Source organism: Balearica regulorum, chromosome 2 (assembly GCF_011004875.1).
Source record: "Balearica regulorum gibbericeps isolate bBalReg1 chromosome 2, bBalReg1.pri, whole genome shotgun sequence".
Classification (NCBI taxonomy): Eukaryota; Metazoa; Chordata; class Aves; order Gruiformes; family Gruidae; genus Balearica; species Balearica regulorum.
Window position 1 is genome coordinate 116,111,802 of NC_046185.1, and position 18,321 is coordinate 116,130,122.

The 18,321-nt window shown below is 38.6% G+C and overlaps 1 protein-coding gene across 7 annotated transcripts in view; it reads right to left on the reverse strand.

Moving 5' to 3' along the window:
- The window catches only part of ELMO1 (engulfment and cell motility 1), a 313,180-nt gene that overhangs the window by 118,496 nt on the left and 176,363 nt on the right, over positions 1-18,321 (reverse strand). Inside the window, exon 1 of one of the 7 annotated variants that reach the window (XM_075745472.1) lies at positions 11,716-11,810. The exons of the other annotated variants lie outside the window; for them this stretch is intronic. The gene's annotated coding sequence lies outside the window, so the exon portion shown is untranslated. Of the gene's footprint in view, positions 1-11,715; positions 11,811-18,321 lie in introns of those variants that run through there. 7 annotated transcript variants of the gene reach the window in all.

Consider the following 18,321-nt stretch of genomic DNA (forward strand, 5'->3'; position numbering starts at 1 on the left):
GTGTATTATCACTCCAGAAATACGTCTGTATGCATGAGGATCACAGAACAGTGATATACAAAGATGAAAATAATGATTTCTCAGAACCAGCTACAAAAACAACAACAAAAAAGCAGGCAGAACCCTTCAGCTGCAATTTCTCTGTTGGACTATAACTGTATTTGAAAAAGGAGCTAAGCTCACCTGCTCAGAAATTCTCTGCTATTATTCCCATTGCAGACACTTAGCAATTTCAGACAGGAAAAATGAAAGTCATCTCAGAAAAGACCTTTCTCTGCTTCTGCATTTCAGTTTAAAATTAGTTCTCAAAATTTAGGATTATTGCTTGGCAGGTTTTCTACAAACCATTATCCCAGTCATGTCTCAAGAGACATCGCATAAGAGCCAATTGTACTAGCCTTGCTTCTGTTAAAATAAACTGGTTCATAACACAAGCTAAACAATATAAATTCATTTGAAAAAATACCATCATGCCCTCAGAAAGCATTCTTCAATCCTCTCTTGACTGATCAGCTGTGACATCTGTATGTACACATTATTAGCATCTATTTAAAAATTATGAAGCAATACCTCCGGAAAAGGAAAGTGTTTCCCAATCTACTATGACAAGCTAGAGAAATAACATTTCCAAACAAACCAACAAGAAACAATTCAGATTTCAAATGCTTTTTTTTGAGAAATAGCTAAATTACTAACACAAAAGAAGATTGGCTTTATGAAACAAATAAACATCAAGCCCTTCCCATTTAAACTTGAGAAAAGTAGTAGAAACTTTTCTTATAGTAGATTAAAATTTAGCTGCAAGAAAATTTTCCCAGCAAGGAATTAAAGAGAGTCTGAATTGAAGTCATTCTAAACCTTAGTGATTGTGGTTTTGTGGTTGGTTTTGTTTTTTTTAAAACTGGATCCCAACCTGGCTCATTATTCAGAAATTTCTGTTGAGCCCAAAGAAGTGGCACCGACTCAGAAGATGCATTGCTGTTGGCAGCTCAGAGTAAGTGCTCAACTAAGAATGGAAGCCCTCTGATCCTGGTCAGGACTTGTCAAGCATAATGAACTAAAATGTGGTCAGTGCAAATATTTCTGCTCCTGCTGGAGGTAACCTGCAGCCAAACAGCCCGCACAGGCGCTGGCAGGTCATAGCTCTGATTTCTTGTTTCTCCAAACGAGAATTACTCTAGTTTTACCACAAAAATCACCTGCAAGTTGTGCCTATGCTGATAGCATCGGTGGTGTGTCTCACGGCACTGATGTGCGTGCGTGTATCTGGCAGGGCACACAGACTTATCGAGAACAGGGCAAGAGAGCTTTACTTCTCTTTTCTTAGGAGTTTCTGCCTCTTGCTGTCCAAACATAACATTAGCACCATTCCTGCTCCCACCGCAATGGTGCAATTTGGGACATAAAGCCATGTAGGTGATGGCGCGTCTCTGCGCCGTACGCTGACAGTTTGGCCCCAGTCGATGCTTTTGGTGTTTAAACACGTAAATAGCCACAGTTGCTTCTCGCTTTCATAAAGGCTTTAAGTCTTAAAGAAGCTTAAATTTTCACAACTACCCATGTGAAGGTACCCCAAATTACGTGTCGAAGTTACTTCTATAAAATCTGTAAGACAATCTGCTTTATATTAAACATCGCTTTTTTGAAATCATGCCCCTTCCTTCATCGTAAAGGGCACTTCCTTCTCCAGGAAGTCCTCCTCCTCTGTCCTACACGTGGCCTTGCAAGTAGGGTAGATTTTTAATAAATTTGTCATGTAAAGGGAATAGGAAAGCAAACACAAAGCTTATACTTCAAAAAACGGAGGATGGAAAAGGTGAAATTGGTTATTGTCAGGGCTGTTCTCAATAGCAGGCAAAGCTTCAGAACAAATTTTGAAGAAAAGTAAGTAAAAACATACCAAGGTGAATAGAGACTGGAATAAATATTGCACAGGCTTAGCAAGCAGGGATCAAGTCTGATTCATCTAATCTTCTTTAACAAAGTAACTATTGTTTCTCATGGGTGAAATGTGGTGGACTTTATCTGCACAGCAGACAGATTAGTTCTCCTACATCTGACTTGTTTTAAGAAAAATATTTTGATATAACACTGTGTGCCAGACAGAAAATCAGTAATTCACCTGGAGAAAATGGGATTTGGGACAAGAATCAGTGAGGTGGGTGAGATACTGGCCACATATGGAAACGACAAAAAGGAAACGGGAGCTATCAAGCTAGGAGTACCACTACTCGAATTTCTCTACAGTCAGTCTTGGACTCTGGATTTTCATTAAGGACGTTGGCACAAAATCTAGGAGTACCTCCACAAAATTTGCTGGAGCCCAAAGCTGGTGGCACAGCTGATGGTATCCTAAGGGAAGACCACAGTGTCATAAAGGAAGGACTTTGAGACCTGGAGAAATCAGAATGATATGACACTTAGTAGTGTGAAAGATTTTGAGTAATAAAAAGGATTTCTGCTCTAATCTGAGACTCAACAGTTATAAAACACCAGAGAAAAAGACATCTTGTTTACAGAGCCACCACTGTGACAATAATCTCAAGAAAAGCAGCCATAATCCTAAAACACAATTAGTGAGAAATTTCTAGCACAGGTAGTAGAGTATCAAGAAGATGATGCAAGGCATGGTAGTACACAAACCAGAGTAACACCCGCAATTCTGGTCACCCATATGCCAGACATGGGGACTTAACTAAGAACAAAGTGCAAGTAAGGAAGGGCTCCGAAAATGGTCAGCGAATGAAGAACAGTATTGGAACAGACTGAAATGACTATGCTGATTTAATCTAGCAGGATGAAGGCTGAAATGAAATAATATAAATACATGGGGGACGGGAGAGAAACGGAAGGAGGAGAGCTATTAAATAAAGAAGAAAGTTGGCACAAAGATAAACAGGTTTAAAATAATTCTGAATATATTTAGGCTGGAAATTAAAAGGTTTCCAACCCTTGCACACATGAGAAGAGCAGTAATTAGTATAAGGATGTAGTTCAATAAATCCACGAATTGGGATATACATGAACTGCAATGATCCAGTTCTAACCCTTCATTTTCAGTTCTGTAGAAGTGCTGCTTTCTGCATTTACATCATTAAGCCTAGGCCAGCTACCCTTTTAGTGACTGGCTATTATGGAACTACAGCATTAATTTTTTCTACCTTAATTTGACTAATGTTGACTTACTGAATGTACAGTAAGAAAATTTACTGACCATACAGGTATACACAAAAAAAAAAAATCTACCTTTCAAGAAACAGAAGTTATTCATTCTGCACAATGCCAGAAATTCTTTTTCTTCAAACTTTGTAATTCTTTACTGGAAACTAAACAGCACTAATGATGGTGTTACATCATCGGTCAGAGCAAGCATTAGAGAACTCAGGGACAATTCAAAATATTTCAACAATCATTATGACATGGCTGTCTTAATGAATGATAATTGCTTATACTCATAAATGCACAAAATGAGAAAGTAAATGAAGGAATGTGCCCTGCACTCATACAAACACTCTTTCCAACAGTATCATAACTAATACAAATATTGCATTGTTACTGGGAAAGGAGAAAAAGTTTTAACCACTTTCCTTGGATGCTCACCTTTGAAGCTTCCAATACGTAAAGATTTCTTATTTCTAGAAATCTTAGTTGTGCTCTCAGTTGAAGTGGCTGGAATTTCAGGTGAACTCTACCATACCCTTTAGTAACAAAGCCCACACCTCCTCTGCAATGCCACTACTGTAGAAATGGACCAAAAGTAGCATCGTCTTCAGTAAGATCTGCTCATCAGCTATGGACCAGGATATACCAACTGGGACTGAACTGATTCAAGGTCTTTTTGCTAGCACAAGAATCACACCACACAACTCAGTTTCCTTGAGTATACAATGGGGTTAATACTTCTTTTTTTTTCCTTCAAGAGTGATTGTTTAGATGCTCTAATACATAGCTCTCTTCATGGCAAATCTACCAGTATGTTAGAAACAACTTTGCCCTGGGCAACCATAATTCAATTCAGCATTGATGGGAGGAGGAACACTCAGCTATTCTAACAAATAGGCTCTCCATTGCTCCAGTAAGATGGTGTAAAAGTCAACTCCATCTTAGACTCCCACCAGCAGAAAAAGAACAGGCTTTAGAAATGAGGCACAATAGTTTTTATTATTAAAATGATTACTCAGTATTACTGAATAGATGACTGAGATTTTCCTATTAAAGAGATTACCTCTCTGATAAATCATTGCAGAAAGTCTTAATAGTCATCTCTCATTTAAATACCAGATTTTGAAAGTCGGTGCTTTATTTTTGAAAGTAAATCTCTAAATTACATAAACACAGGGAAATGTTAACCCCAGTCATGCACCACATCATAATGATGGATGGTGCCATATCTAGTGCTGAATCTACCAGAAACAAGATTCTTTAATTGTGCTGTGAATATATTGTTCACTGCCTAAAACCTCCACCTTCCCCCTGCTAAACAATGTTGCTGCTGAGGGTCATTACAGGTCTCCGACTGCCCTAAAATTTTTGTCAACCTAAGCTGGGAGTTACCCAAATTTCACCTTATGGAAAACAACTTTATAAAAACCCAGAAATAGGAAACTTGTTTTTTAAGAGAGTGTAAAATAACACCTGCTTAATCTGAACATTTCCAGAAGAGCTATAAGGTGAGCAAACTAACTCTGATTCAAAGGCAGAGCTAAGGAGAGTAGTCCAAAGCATCCCTATGTGATAAATCTCCCTATTTTATTGTACACCCACCTCTCCATGAGAAGTATTTTAGCCATGATAGGTTTATTGGTGAGGCAAAAAAAAAAAGGACTATATCATAAGAGAAGACTATTTATTGTTTTGAAATATCTTCTAGGCTGTTTTTGATTATGAATGGTTCTGATCCCCATTTTGCATGAATCATGGCAGAGATGTTCTATTATTATGCCTGCAATTTAGTACACTTTGTTGATAATAATGAGCCAGGCATAATGACTCAAGCTTTACCATTATGACACACAATAATGAATGTGTGCGTATGTGTGCGTGCCTTTCTTTCTCATTATTGACTTCTCAAAGTGGTATCTTCCAACCTGCACTAATAGGCTGTCAGAGGTCTAATATTCAAGCAGAGGAAGAGCTGTGGGACAATTGTATTAGACCAACTGGTATCTGTCAAAGATTAACAACCAACTTCCAGGTTAAGGAAGAGCTTGCACACTTGACAGCATATCCTTTCTGTTTCTCATACAATCAGAAAAATGTGGTAAGTTTTTTGCTAAAAGCGTAACTTATTATTTTGTAAAAACTTTCTCTGCCATTGTATCATATAGCCTAAAAAAATTTACTACTTCTAACAAATTTTGCCTCTTTTAGAATAACATCTATAAAGTAGCATCTTACCTGTGGGGAATACAAAACCAAATAGCCAGCAATATCCTGGAATGAGCCCTTCTGGACTTGACTGAGAAGAGCTAGAGTCCCTTCAGAGAGAGATGAACTGGCTGTCGACCTTTCTACAGTTTTGTTTTTTGGGTTTTTTTTTCTATTTTCAAATAGATACACATGACCAAATATTGTTCAAAAGTTAAATATTTACCAGTGCATTTTACTTAATTGTATGAATCCTATCAGGATGGCTAGAAAAGGACAGTAAGCTCTCAAAGGACTTACAAAGTTCAAAGGTGGCAAGAGGTCCTTCCCCCAAAATGACATACAGGTCACACAATTTAAAACAAACTGCAAAGACCCCCAGAACGCAGACTTCCTGTCAGATCATCACAGCTCCCTTTCAATGAGATGAAATGAAACTCACGTGATGTAGAATATAATGATAAACTCTACTCCCTAGAATAGCAGTATTAATCTATTCATAATAGCAGAAGACATAAGTAAAAGCACAGGAGTTTGCAGTGACCCATATGGACATGATAAATTAGGCCTCGCCATCAGGATCTCCATTGCACTGTGCCCATTTCCACAGGAGGAACCCACTGGCAGGGCTCCTGATGCTCATCCCAAGCCTCTGTGCTTGACCTCCTCTTCTCCCGAGAGATTACAGCAATTATGTTCTAGCATGAACATCATCTCAAGCCAAGCGCAGAACCACCCACAGGCTCTTGAATTGCATTAGTACTGGTATCAGCAACTTTGCAAGTGCTCTGAAGGCACAGAACAAGTAACAGGTAATGCTTTGTGACAGTTGTGGTACCTATCACAGCCAAAATAGAAAGTCTCTCAGTTACATGTAGGGAAAACTCCCTTACATCCTACACATGCAGAGGAGGTAGCTAGCTGGTCTGGTTGAATAGTGCAGCATTGTCACAAGCGAGGGATGGTTTTTATGAAAGTAGACCAGGTACTTCCCAAGTCATGCAAGAGAGAATTTGGGCTTACCCACTACTACTAAGCACAAGATTCAATAGGCAGAAAGAAAAAACCCAGAGGGAGTCCAGAGCGCACATTTTGTGGTAAGAATTCGATGGGGGTGGATAGGGGAAGCAGTTAGAGGGAGGTGGTGTGTGTGTGTTTGTTTTTATTTTTTAAACTTTTTTCCTCCACTTTAGAAAACAGTTATTTGCGTATTCACTGGATACAAGCCGTTCTTATGACTCAAACCCCTCTTGCTTAAGAAACTGAAAAAATAATTACACTGCTCTCCTAGCAGGCACAACAGAATTATTCACACAGAAAGGTAGAGTATTGCTTGACACAGTGAACGGAAAGAAACACCACATGGCATGTGTGAGCATTTGTGGTCAGGGTCCCAAAACATCAAAACAAACCATTTTAATGATAGAACAAGGCAAGGCAAAGTGAGAAATACTTTCTCCAGTTCTACTAGCATTAATATATCTCAAGACGGAGTATATCTTGCAAACATTTCTAGAGGAAATTTCTTCTAATTCATTTGAAGAGCTAGTATCCAAAGCCAAAGAGACTATTCACAGAAAAACTTTGTTCTTGTACATATATTCAAACAGACAAGCGTCAAGAAGTCTTTGGCAACAGTGTCTGAAGAACAGCCTTAATGCATTTCTTTATGTACTGGCTTTTTTCCCCTCTGCATATTCAGTTTTGATTAAGTGTCTTGTAAAGGCTAAAGAAGATGAAGCACTCTTGCAGACAGCAGTCAGATAATTTGAGCCCTTCATGTATTGTAGTACTTTTGGAGGTCTTTCTTAAATGTGTGGGACTAATTGTACCAATCCAAGTCAAATTATACAGGCTTAGATTTTGGATTCACTTGTTCATGAAGGAAAAAGTTTCACTAAGATTGATGCAAGGGAAATTCCATGATCTGGTGTGCAGAGAAAAGATGAAATTATATAGAGACTCAGTAAGTGATATCTGAGTTAACATGTGAAAGAAGGTTAAAGAATAACTTCTGAGAACATCCTAGGTTATGATCCGAGCAGAATTGGTCAGGATGCTATTTTCAGGGTAAGAATTACTTAAATTTACTTTTCATTTTCCATGACTTACTTCTTCTATCATAAAAAAAAAAATTGATCTAATTTTTCTTTTTTTCAAAGCTTTTCACAAATTTTTAGATCTTTTCTGGGGGGAAAAAAAACCCCCACAAAACACCAAAGCAGATTTCCCTGAGCAAAACACATCTAGCCCTTTCTATTGCTCCACATAACATAAATATTGTGGTAAACTTTTGTTAAATATAAACGATACCATTGTATTTCAGGTAAAATATTTGAAAGGGGAAGGAAGGTTGTTTTCACAGAATAAAAGCATGCAAAACAAATATTTCAAATTGCTTGTAATTACCTAATTACCATTTGCTTAAGACTACAAATGTCGCTGTTGCTGAGCTGGGGTGTTTGTTTGTTGGCTTTTTTTTTTTAGTTGGATTTTTTTCTGTGTTTTTTGTTTGTTTGTTTTTGTGTTATTGTTTTTTTTTAAACAGACAAAGGGTAGATTTTCTTCTGGACATGGAAGGTTGATGTGATGTGAGGGAGCATCAGAAAGAGCCCAGCAGCACTCAGTGATGGAAGAGAGGATGTGAGAAATCTCTGACCACTCTGTGCACCTGACCTAGCCTGTGTCTGAGAGGAAGATAAGAATACAAAAGCTGATGAGGGTAATTTGTCAATATGTAGCCATAAACTTGGGCTGCATGAAGACCTTATTTATCACAGGTTGACCTGGCCTCGAAGCCTTCCAAAAGTATGCCTTCCATATAAAAAACAAAAAACAAACAAAACCTGTGTATATTCAGGATCTATCATAAACCTGTAAGTGGAAGATGTGGTCTCTAGATCTCATTTCCAGAAGGTATACTTCTCACAGGAAAAAGCCCACTGCACTTCACACCACCTTAAAGGTCAAACCACCTCCTGAGGGACAGCACCTCAGGAGGGAAGGGCTTTGAAGTCTAAGTAGGGTTCAACTGGTACCTCACCATCGAAGGAGAGTGCCTGGCAGGTCAGTTCTTCCAGACTTTAGCCAGTGTTGCTCAGGCTTATTGCTGTACTTGCCAGAGTTCTCATGAATCATTTTGGCAGTTCAGATTTACAAGGGTGTTGCATTCCTGTGACCCTACATCGACAATTTTCTATGGATGCAAAGTTAGGCTGGACTCTGTGCTTTTCCCAAGGGAATCCGTGCTTTCCTCTGCATTGCACTGAATGCAAGGGTGAAATCTCATCAGTGATCAGATTCATTTTCTTTTTTTCCTGGAAGTATTACTTTAAACCTCTAATAATAAAAATTGTACATTGTATAGGTGGCACTCCATGGTTGGCTATAATATACAACAGGTATAAACCAACTGAAGTGATCAATGTTATAGCAAGCAACTGTCACACTATTGCACCAACATCCATCAGATAAAATAACTGATAGTGCCTCAATCAATTGACATAAGGGAAATAAAGTCATTATATGCTGGTACAGTACCAGAGGATACCTCCTTCAAACACAAACATCTTTGTCTGGCTTTGACATTAATTACCCACAAATGTCTCCACATTGATATGCCAGTGGGAGACGATTATCCTATTATAGCATCTACTAACTCTGATATTCCCCATTAACCCTAAATGTGCTGACCCTGCCTCCTTTGACAGCCTCCATTTCAGGACATCTCTCAATTCCATTGCTTCCACACAAAGGACTTACAGTCATATTTGTGTCTCATGCACTTTCCTATTCACATCCTTTTTTGTTGAAACTATGTCCATTGGACCTGGAGGCTCATGAAATTGAGCTCATAGACAGGGTGTATGGTACCTGCCAGAGATTCCACTGGGCCATCAAGTTCCCTGCCTTCATGTGCACTTTGTATCTACCATGGAGTCATTCGTGTCACCTACTGTCAATGTGTATATATAATAAATAGTAAATGCCAGCGGCGCTTTTTGGTCTGTGATGGCAGCAACATTAAGCTTTCACCTGAAGCCAAAAATAAAATATCAATAACACAAGAGAAATAACCATTGTGGAAGATATTATTTCGTTTTCCAGTGAACAGTAGGATAAACAAGAATTGTCGTCTTGTGGATTTAGGTCTCCATTGAAATCCCCAAGATCCCACAGGGATCTGTTGATGACTAATAAAGTGCAATATCACTGCAAAGATGTTCCTCACAGTAAAGGAAGAGACCTACTGTATTCAGAAACAATTTTCACCAGATTTTTCAGGACTTCATACCTCCCTGTGTTAAATTGGGTTGAAATAGACTTGTGTGCCCAAATTATTGGGAAGGACAGGCACACATAGACAATCTGATCACATCTGGTTTGTTTTTTTTAAAAAAACAGACAGAAAATAACAAAACGCCCCCTTTGTCTTTCTAAGTGCGGAATAAAATTGAAAAATAGGATCTCAAAAGGCTGAAATACAAAAAGGCAAAAAATCTAAAGAAAAAGCAAATCCTAATGCCAACATAAAGAATTATATTAAAAAAATCATGGAGTTAAAGCAGCCTCATATCTTAAAGCAAACAAAACAAGTAGCATGAGACATGAATTTGTGTTGTGTTGAGTATCTAAAATACCACCACATGGAGTGAAGTTGATTATGATATGCCAATGAAGCAGACTCAGTTGATGAAAATCATCAATCTTGGAGTTGTTTCTATGGGTTGTCAAAGAGAAGCTGGTAAATGCAACAACACCAATGACTACACAGAACAAAAAACAGTAGAAGCATACTTTCACTGCAGAAAACAGCTGCCCCTTATTCTGGTTGCTTTCTTCATCTACAAGAATCTTACTTTTTACATATGCTGATACTCTCACAGTTCATGCCACCTCCTATCCTACACCTTTAGTAAGGCAGTGTCTTTTTATACTGAAAAGAAAAGGTTATTTTTAAGTTGGAGATGGCAGAGAAAGCTACCATTCTGATAGGTAAAACCAGACATGATTTGACACATATGCTCACTGAGCTATTAAAACACATTCTGTATAGCTGGGAGTCCCCGGTCTGTGCAAATTATTTTTTAAAATTTCATAGTCTGCTTAAAATACAGTAAAACCAGGGTATTATGACATAAAAACTGTTTTAAACCTCACATTGGTTAATTGCAAATAAGATTCTTCAGTAGACTAATGGAAGAAAGCAACTTAGTGTATTGCAGGTTCTTCCCTGATTTAGTATCAGCAAGCCATTCTTTTAACAGATAAACAGGAAAGAGGAGCATGCCTGTTCTTCCTTCAGACATAATAAGACACATCCAGAAACATAAAAGTAAACAGACTGCAATCTCCATTGATACAGCAGAACAACTTTACAATTCAAACAGGGAAACTGTATTTTGCCATTAAAGAGGGCTGTCTTCTGCATAATTCAGATAGCCCATCCTAGAGGTCTCAGGGATAAACACTAAATCAAACCCTAAACCAGGCAAGTAGTCCTTGAGTTTTCCAGGACTGCAACAACTGAAAGTCTGAGTGGCACCTCTTTTCCCTGTAAAATAAACCCTGTAGTTTCTACAACATTTGTTTTCCTTCTGTAATATATGGGACAACACAAAACAGACCTCAAGGAACATTTCTTATACCACTGTTTTAAAAGATAGCTCATATGCTATAATGTTCAGCCAAATTGCTTTTAAAGTATTCATTGTATTTTTCCAGAATTCCAGTTTGAGCTTTTCCAGAGCCTCAGGATGTAGCCTGAATCTCATTTCACTGCTGTGTGCTGTAAAATCATTAGATACACATTTGGTCTTTGATTTTCTCAGACCCTCATACCAAAAGAGAGAAGGATCAATTCATTAAAATGCATAGAAGCTGCATAGAATACCAAATAAATTACTAACACTCTCCTCAGGCCTTCCATATTTGTATTCCCACTACCTACAAATTTAAACAATTCAGTTGCTGGCTTAATTTTCATTTCTCATAAGCAGACAATTAAAACCACAACATAACTTGGGAGCAGCTCTAAAATGTCTGAGCTGACTCATTCAAACAAGCCTGAAAAAGACACGAACCACTTCTTTAATAAATATTTTAAAATAGTAATAGTTATTTGGCAAAAGGTTAACACACAAAACCACTTATCAAAAGTAGGCTGCATACATCCACGCTTCCCTGTCAGAAGCATAAACAATGAACTACAAATTTAATGAAGACAGAAGTTCAATGAACTAATATGATTGTCTAGTATGCTGATTATGTTCATCTCTCAATTGCTATTTCAAATCTTGCTTAGATACAGCATTCAGAGCTAGGCATCCAGATTTCTGCACTACTCACCCAACACAAATCCCCCAGCATTTGTAGGAAACACAGGCTGTGTCTTTACATTTTACACTGCGTCTACATTCACACACTTCTCTCTCCACTTCTGTTTGTGTGCAAATGGTGACAGTCTCTGACACACAGCATCACGCATTTTAGAGAGTGAACATACTCATTCTGTGGGAAAGATGCCAGATTTTTGTAGCTCCAGGGTATACGGGGGAGTAACGAAAGACTACGTTCCAAGGTCCATATGCTTAAACAAGTACTCTCCTTTGAGCCCCCATGGTTTTCTCCTAAGTCTGCATTTGGGGCACCACGGTGCCATTGCAAACGAGAGGCACTGACTCTCGGAGTCCATCTGTTGCTGCTCTGTAGACAAGTATTTCAGACTCAACACGTGTTTTCCTACAGTGGCTGGAGAGCAGTGCTCCTGACTTTGTGGTTGGAAGAAAAGGCTGTAAAGGACAGTTAAACTCTACATCACCTTTCCTGCATATGACACATATGCTGCGTTGATTCCTTTGCCATTAAGTGTAAGAGACTGCCCTGAGCTTCCTTTTCTGTCTGCACCACTACCCCAATTTTAGGCCATGATGAAGACAACATGCAACGGGTCTGCTGTGCATCAGTTGTCAGGCACACTAACAAGTGGCAGAACCTGGCCTGTAGTGATTTACGTTGCCTTTTGATTTAAGAAAGATTTTCTTTTGTTCACTTCTTTTTGCTCCCTTGAAACATAAGATTTAACATAATAAAGTAGAAGGGCATCTGTTGGTGCCAGTAGTGAGCTCTAAAGTCCAAAACGACACATCAGTTTCTCTTAAGTTATTTTGATCCTTGTACTAAACGAATATTAACAAAACAGGTGATTAAATTCTGCGTGTAATATATAAACATTATAGAAGATATATTGAAGAGTAATAGCCATGCATAATAATAATAATAATGATAATAATAATAATAATACACTCTTTCAAACTCTCCTATGACACCTAACATGAAGATAAATAACTGAACTGAAATCTAACAATGCAGCCCACGGGACTATCTTACAAGCGTTCCAAGTACAGAATACCAACGAGTTCATGGCCTGTTGTTGTAGTTTAGCATTTTCTCAACAATGATAAGCAATTCTTACTTATGTAATGTTGCCTCTTAAAAGCATTTCTAACAAGAAGCCGCGAGACAAAACTCAAGTGGACTGTGATTTCATTGAAAATGAGGGTTACATTAGTCACCATTTTCCTCTACATTTTAAACCACCTGGAGAACCACTAGATTTGCAACCATTTTTTCTCCTAATTATGGATTCACGGACAATTTTGCACGTTCCTGACTGTCAGCACTGCTCAACTTCACATCAATCAATCAGATTCCCTAGATAAGATTTAGATCTTTAGACATTAATGAGAGGTGCAATTTAAAGGGCACCTCCACCTGAGCTTACTCTGCCTCGTGATTGAGTGGATGGCTCTGGCCTGGCTACTAAGACAATTTGCCTCCGCTAGAGCAAGTTCAATCTTCATGCAAAGCAGAAGGCATACTGCAGTGACAACTTTAACAGCTTCAGAGTAGCATTTTCCTTGAAACTTAGTGAAGATAGAAACAGCCATGCAAGAGAAAAGAAAGAAAAAAGAAAACAAACTTGAAGAATACCAGATACTGAAATTAAACACTTGAATCCACTCATTTGCACCTACGTTTTCAGTGCTTACTAAAGCAGTCCTCCTAAAATAATTGTGTATGCTTCCCCCATGTTTAAATGAAAAGGTGAACTAACGCCTTTGTTTCCTGAAGGGCAAGTGTGTCTGCCTCAGCTTTGAGCCTGAGGTAAAGAGGTAGAAATTCTCCCTGGAGGCCTTTCAAAGAACCTAACAACCTATGTGCTCTATTTGTTATATAGGTTAATGAAGCAATTGGAAGGTACATAAGGTTTAGGTGTCAGTAAGTGCCTAAATTTGGCATGCTATAGGTAACTGTTTTACAAGCCCCACAACTTTCAAAAATGTAAGCTAGCACTGGATTAGGAAAATACACTCTAATGCTGCTTTTGCTTAAGAAACACTCCTCCTGAATTCAGTTGGACAATGAGGCAAGATACCTTTGCTGAATTAGCGCTCTCAAGTTTCTTTTAGCAGGGCAGATTAAGAGATGCTTTTTGCATTCATACCAGAAAGCAAACACAGCAGCTTCAGGGAATTTGCCCTCCCTAACTAGTTAGGATAGTTCTTGGAACACAAAAAAAAACCTCTATAAGAAAAGGAGATGAAATTAAGCATGAAACAGCTAAATTTTTTTAACATCCAGGGAAAAAATTCTTTCCTTTCCTGCCTTTGAAAATACAGTGTATTTGCAATTGCTTCATCTCATTTCAGCTGCAGACTCAAATAAATGATTCACAGTAGTATCACCAGTGAGAGCAAGTTGTTATTCAGTTCTTTTCCTTACAAGATGCCTGCAAAGAAATAAATAGTATTCCAAACATACTTACAAAGTGTAGCCAAACAAATAATTTTCATAACAATTCATAGTTTTATTTCCAAATCCTCCTCTTACCTCACTACTGAGGCAGATTAATCCATGGGAAAGGAAAAAAAAAACCTATAAGCAGAACATGCCCTTTTATGTTTACCCATCCTTCCTCACAGCTGTGAATCTTGCTGGGCCTTAAAACAAGCCAAACTCCCCGATCTAGTTTGAGATTCGACCAAAGATTGGTCTTTCGATAATCTGTGCCATAGGTCATTCCCACTGCTAGAAGATCATTGTTTACTCTCACCAATGACTCTATATTTAAATAATTATTTATTAGACTCCATCTTGTAGGCTTCTGCTTACTGAAATATTTTCCCAAAATTGTTTATTCACATGCTTTTTCCTTTTTGTCTTCTGTTCTTTAAGGAAGAGGGAGGGAAGAGAAAAAACTTCCTAATTCAAGGTAAAAATCTAGCGTAAGATCCCCAACACATCCCCGTCCTCTTTTGCACAGAGCCTTCATTCTCAGAGACCCTTGGAGAGCCAAGGGATTCTGTGTGTTGAGAAATGCTTCTAACTCCAGTTACCAAAGACATGTTTCCTCTGATCAACATCACATCTAATCTACACTAGTTTTCTTCTACATCCCAGGCTCAATTGTGCCTTTCAGACCTGGTCAAAGCATGGAAACCATGCGCTAAAAGTTGCCTGGTGCAGAGTCAGGGCACTTGCACAGACAAAGTCTTTGCTGATGGAGCCCTGTGCAATCCCTGTGTATTGACTGTCCTTTAAAAGTCAGTAAAAGGGAGGGAGAGAGATCCACAGTATCTTTTTATTCTAGTACCAATGCCTCTGCAAATATGGCAATAGAGCCGGGCTTTCAAGAGCAGGGAAAAGCACCTGTGACCTCTCTCTCCACTGTGCATCATCAGAAAGTCTATGCATAATGTAATCCATTTAGACTTTAGCTGGCTGTGTTAAGGGATTATTGCCTAGATGTTATTATTAGCTCTACTATGCCAGCAGAGTGATCTACAAGATCACAATAACAATACTGACCTTTCCTTAAATAAAGCTTTGAAATTTAATGATATAAAGTGCAATACATAATGTTATCGTGGTAATAACAATGGCCATTATTATACTAATTAATCTCAATACAGTCCTGCTCATGGTAAGTTGATTTACCCATCCTAAGAAAAAGAATTGGATAAGAATAGAAAAATTCACACCAAAAAAAAAAATCCAGATTTTAACAGGGAAGTAAATGAAAACCTTGAACATATTCAACCAATATAGATATTCACCACAAAAACACCAACTGTGAAGAAACATCATTAGTCACTTCAAAGAGCCACTGACACAAGAGCTGAAAGGAAGACGTGGGCTCCAGTTGTTTGGGATGGTGACTCTGTGCCATCAATCCGTATGTAACATCAGATAGAGCCTTCAGCAGCCTAGGAATGAGATAGCATGAGCCTGCCTGCGCTGACACCATTCTGCAGATGTACAGCTCCAGTATCAAGCATTTATGATGACATCATCAATCTTCTCCTGAGACTGCTAAACTTGGTTTAAATGACCCTAGCCAGCTTTGTACCCAAGCCTGGCCTCATCTCCCATGCCACTAAATTCACAGGACATTGGGAAGGTTACTGCCCTGGCCCTGAGTCACTCTGGAGTAACTGGGTTAAATGGCATTAAGTTATGTCTTACTAAAAGCCCTAAGAAAAGAGACTGAAACCTCCACTGATTAATCACTTGAAAGATTTCACATCAAAAGTAAAAAGCTTCCAAAAACGGTGGAAATGATAGGACTTACTAGAAGAAAATTTAGGCAACTATAACCTTCACTGCACCTCTCTTAAACGTGCCTCAATTCAGTGAAAGTTGGACTACAAGCAGGCCCCCAACCACCAAGATTTAATTTAAAGAATCTTTTGTGACACCTGCCTCAGCAACATCTGGCTCCTGCCGTCGAGTGCCAATTTCAGGCAGGCTATAAACCTGCCAATTAGAAGTCACACACCGAAAAATTAAATTTCATTAGTGGAATGGAATTTGCGAGCTCAAGCTGGCAAATCTACATCATTTAATAAATCAGCGTGAGCCTACAAGCATTCAACATTAGGAAGACTCAACCCATTTTCAGACAAAGCAGCTCTTCCCCTTTGCCATGTTAGCCACATTTGCATTAGTTACTGATCCAGCTGTGCCACTGTCACACCTGCTCATCGCCGTTGTTCTGAGTGGCACAGGTCAATCTGATTTTGCTCCTACCATCACAAAATCCATCAGTTCTTCCCTTTTCTAGCCACACACATCTATCTACTCAAATCCATTTTCATTCAACACAAAAGCTAAACTGGCTTGCCTGAAATCAATTATCTCAAAGCCAACTGACCAATCCACACTGTGAAACAGGATGCCTTTAAAAGTAGGAGGTGGGAAAAAAAATACAGAAAACCTTAAACTTTCATGGAAAGTTGACTTCTTCATATTGTAACATGCAGTCAGCATCCATTTACATCATATACCTAACACCCTCGTTCTGTTTCTCTTCTCCCTGTAATCCTTCTTCCTTATAACACACGGCTCGTACGGTTACTTGGGATATTCCCATCTGCATTCCCCACTAGGCAAGATGAAATGAGATACTGACAGGCTCGTGCATTTTCCTTGAAAGTGATGTCTCAGCACAAAGATTTCAATTTAGTACAACAGTGATATTTCATCTCCAGAAGTAATGACTCCATCATATTTAATACTGCCAGTGTTACATTTTTCCTAGATGAAAAAACTGCACTCAAACCTAATGTATTTCAAAGAGACTGTGAATGTCTTAAGAGTAGAAAAATCTCTGACTACACTGATCTTGGCTTTCAAAAGTTCATTTCTGGGGCTTCTACCTGGGTGGTAAAGACTAGCAAAGGCCTTGATTTCTGAAAAGGTGATTCGGCCCTCTGAAAATTGAACCCCATGGACTTTGGGCTTAAAGTGCTCCAGAACTGAAGAATTCAAAGCTACTAGTCACTGGTGGAGAAAGCCTCAGCCACTGCCTAATTCCTAGCTATTTTGCTGTGATGTATCCGTTTCTACAACACTTAAAAGGCATCCCCTAGTGTATGTAACTTTTAAGCTTCCACTTAAAAAAATAACTTCCAGCACATGAGACTGCAGATGAAATCTTCTCAAGAAAGCATGGTGTAACCCACTGCAGAGCTCCTGGAAACACAATTACACAATATGAAGATGTATCAGCCAGAACAGGACTGACAGCCATCATTCTCATTTCTGACAAATGAGGCAGAGATCTAATTTTTTGTAGAAGTACGTTCCATATATGCCATACTTTTTTTTTTCTCTCTTCAGAGCACAGTAATATCAATGAACATTAAACACATCTTTGATCTGACCTTAGAAATTCAAGGTTTCATGAATGACAGATGAAAGAGGTTTTAATAAAAAGATAACACATCTGCGAGAAATGCAAGTAGGCTGTTCATCAGCATTAAAAGTTTGTCACTAAATAGATCCTTCTGCATCATAAAAACATGATCAGCTTTTTATACATGCACCAAAATAAGACTGGATGTACATTCTTAAGACCACAAGATTCAAAACACCATCAATCTGTTCTGAGTGAATGGCACTCCTGAGATTTTGGATAGAGCTATAATAAAAGCCTGTGGCACTTGAGAAACGCAGGTGGTAAAGGGGAAAAACCTGCAGTCTTGCTCCTGGGAATTCTCAAATCATAGCTCAAATCAGCTCTGAAATGTCTAAGTAATAAAACAGAAGTCAGAAAACAGAAGTCCTATTGCTGTATGATTCTTTTCATTTCTCAGACAGGAGTGCGAGGAGTGAGAGATGAATGCTTCCTCCATCAGATCTTTCATTTGCAACAAAACGGACACCGCCACACCAGGTCCTGTAATAAGGCTTGTCTGGATGGAAATACTGCGAGACTCAAGATACTGGAACAAATATTTCTTTGAAACACTCCGTATGGAGGGTTTCACTCCATACTAAGCAGGGCACAACTTGAAAACAGGATGGAAAAAGTCTGTGATATATAAGCACATGACAAACAAATCTTGCTCTGCTTCACATCAGGGCACAGGTACAATCAATAAGAACCAT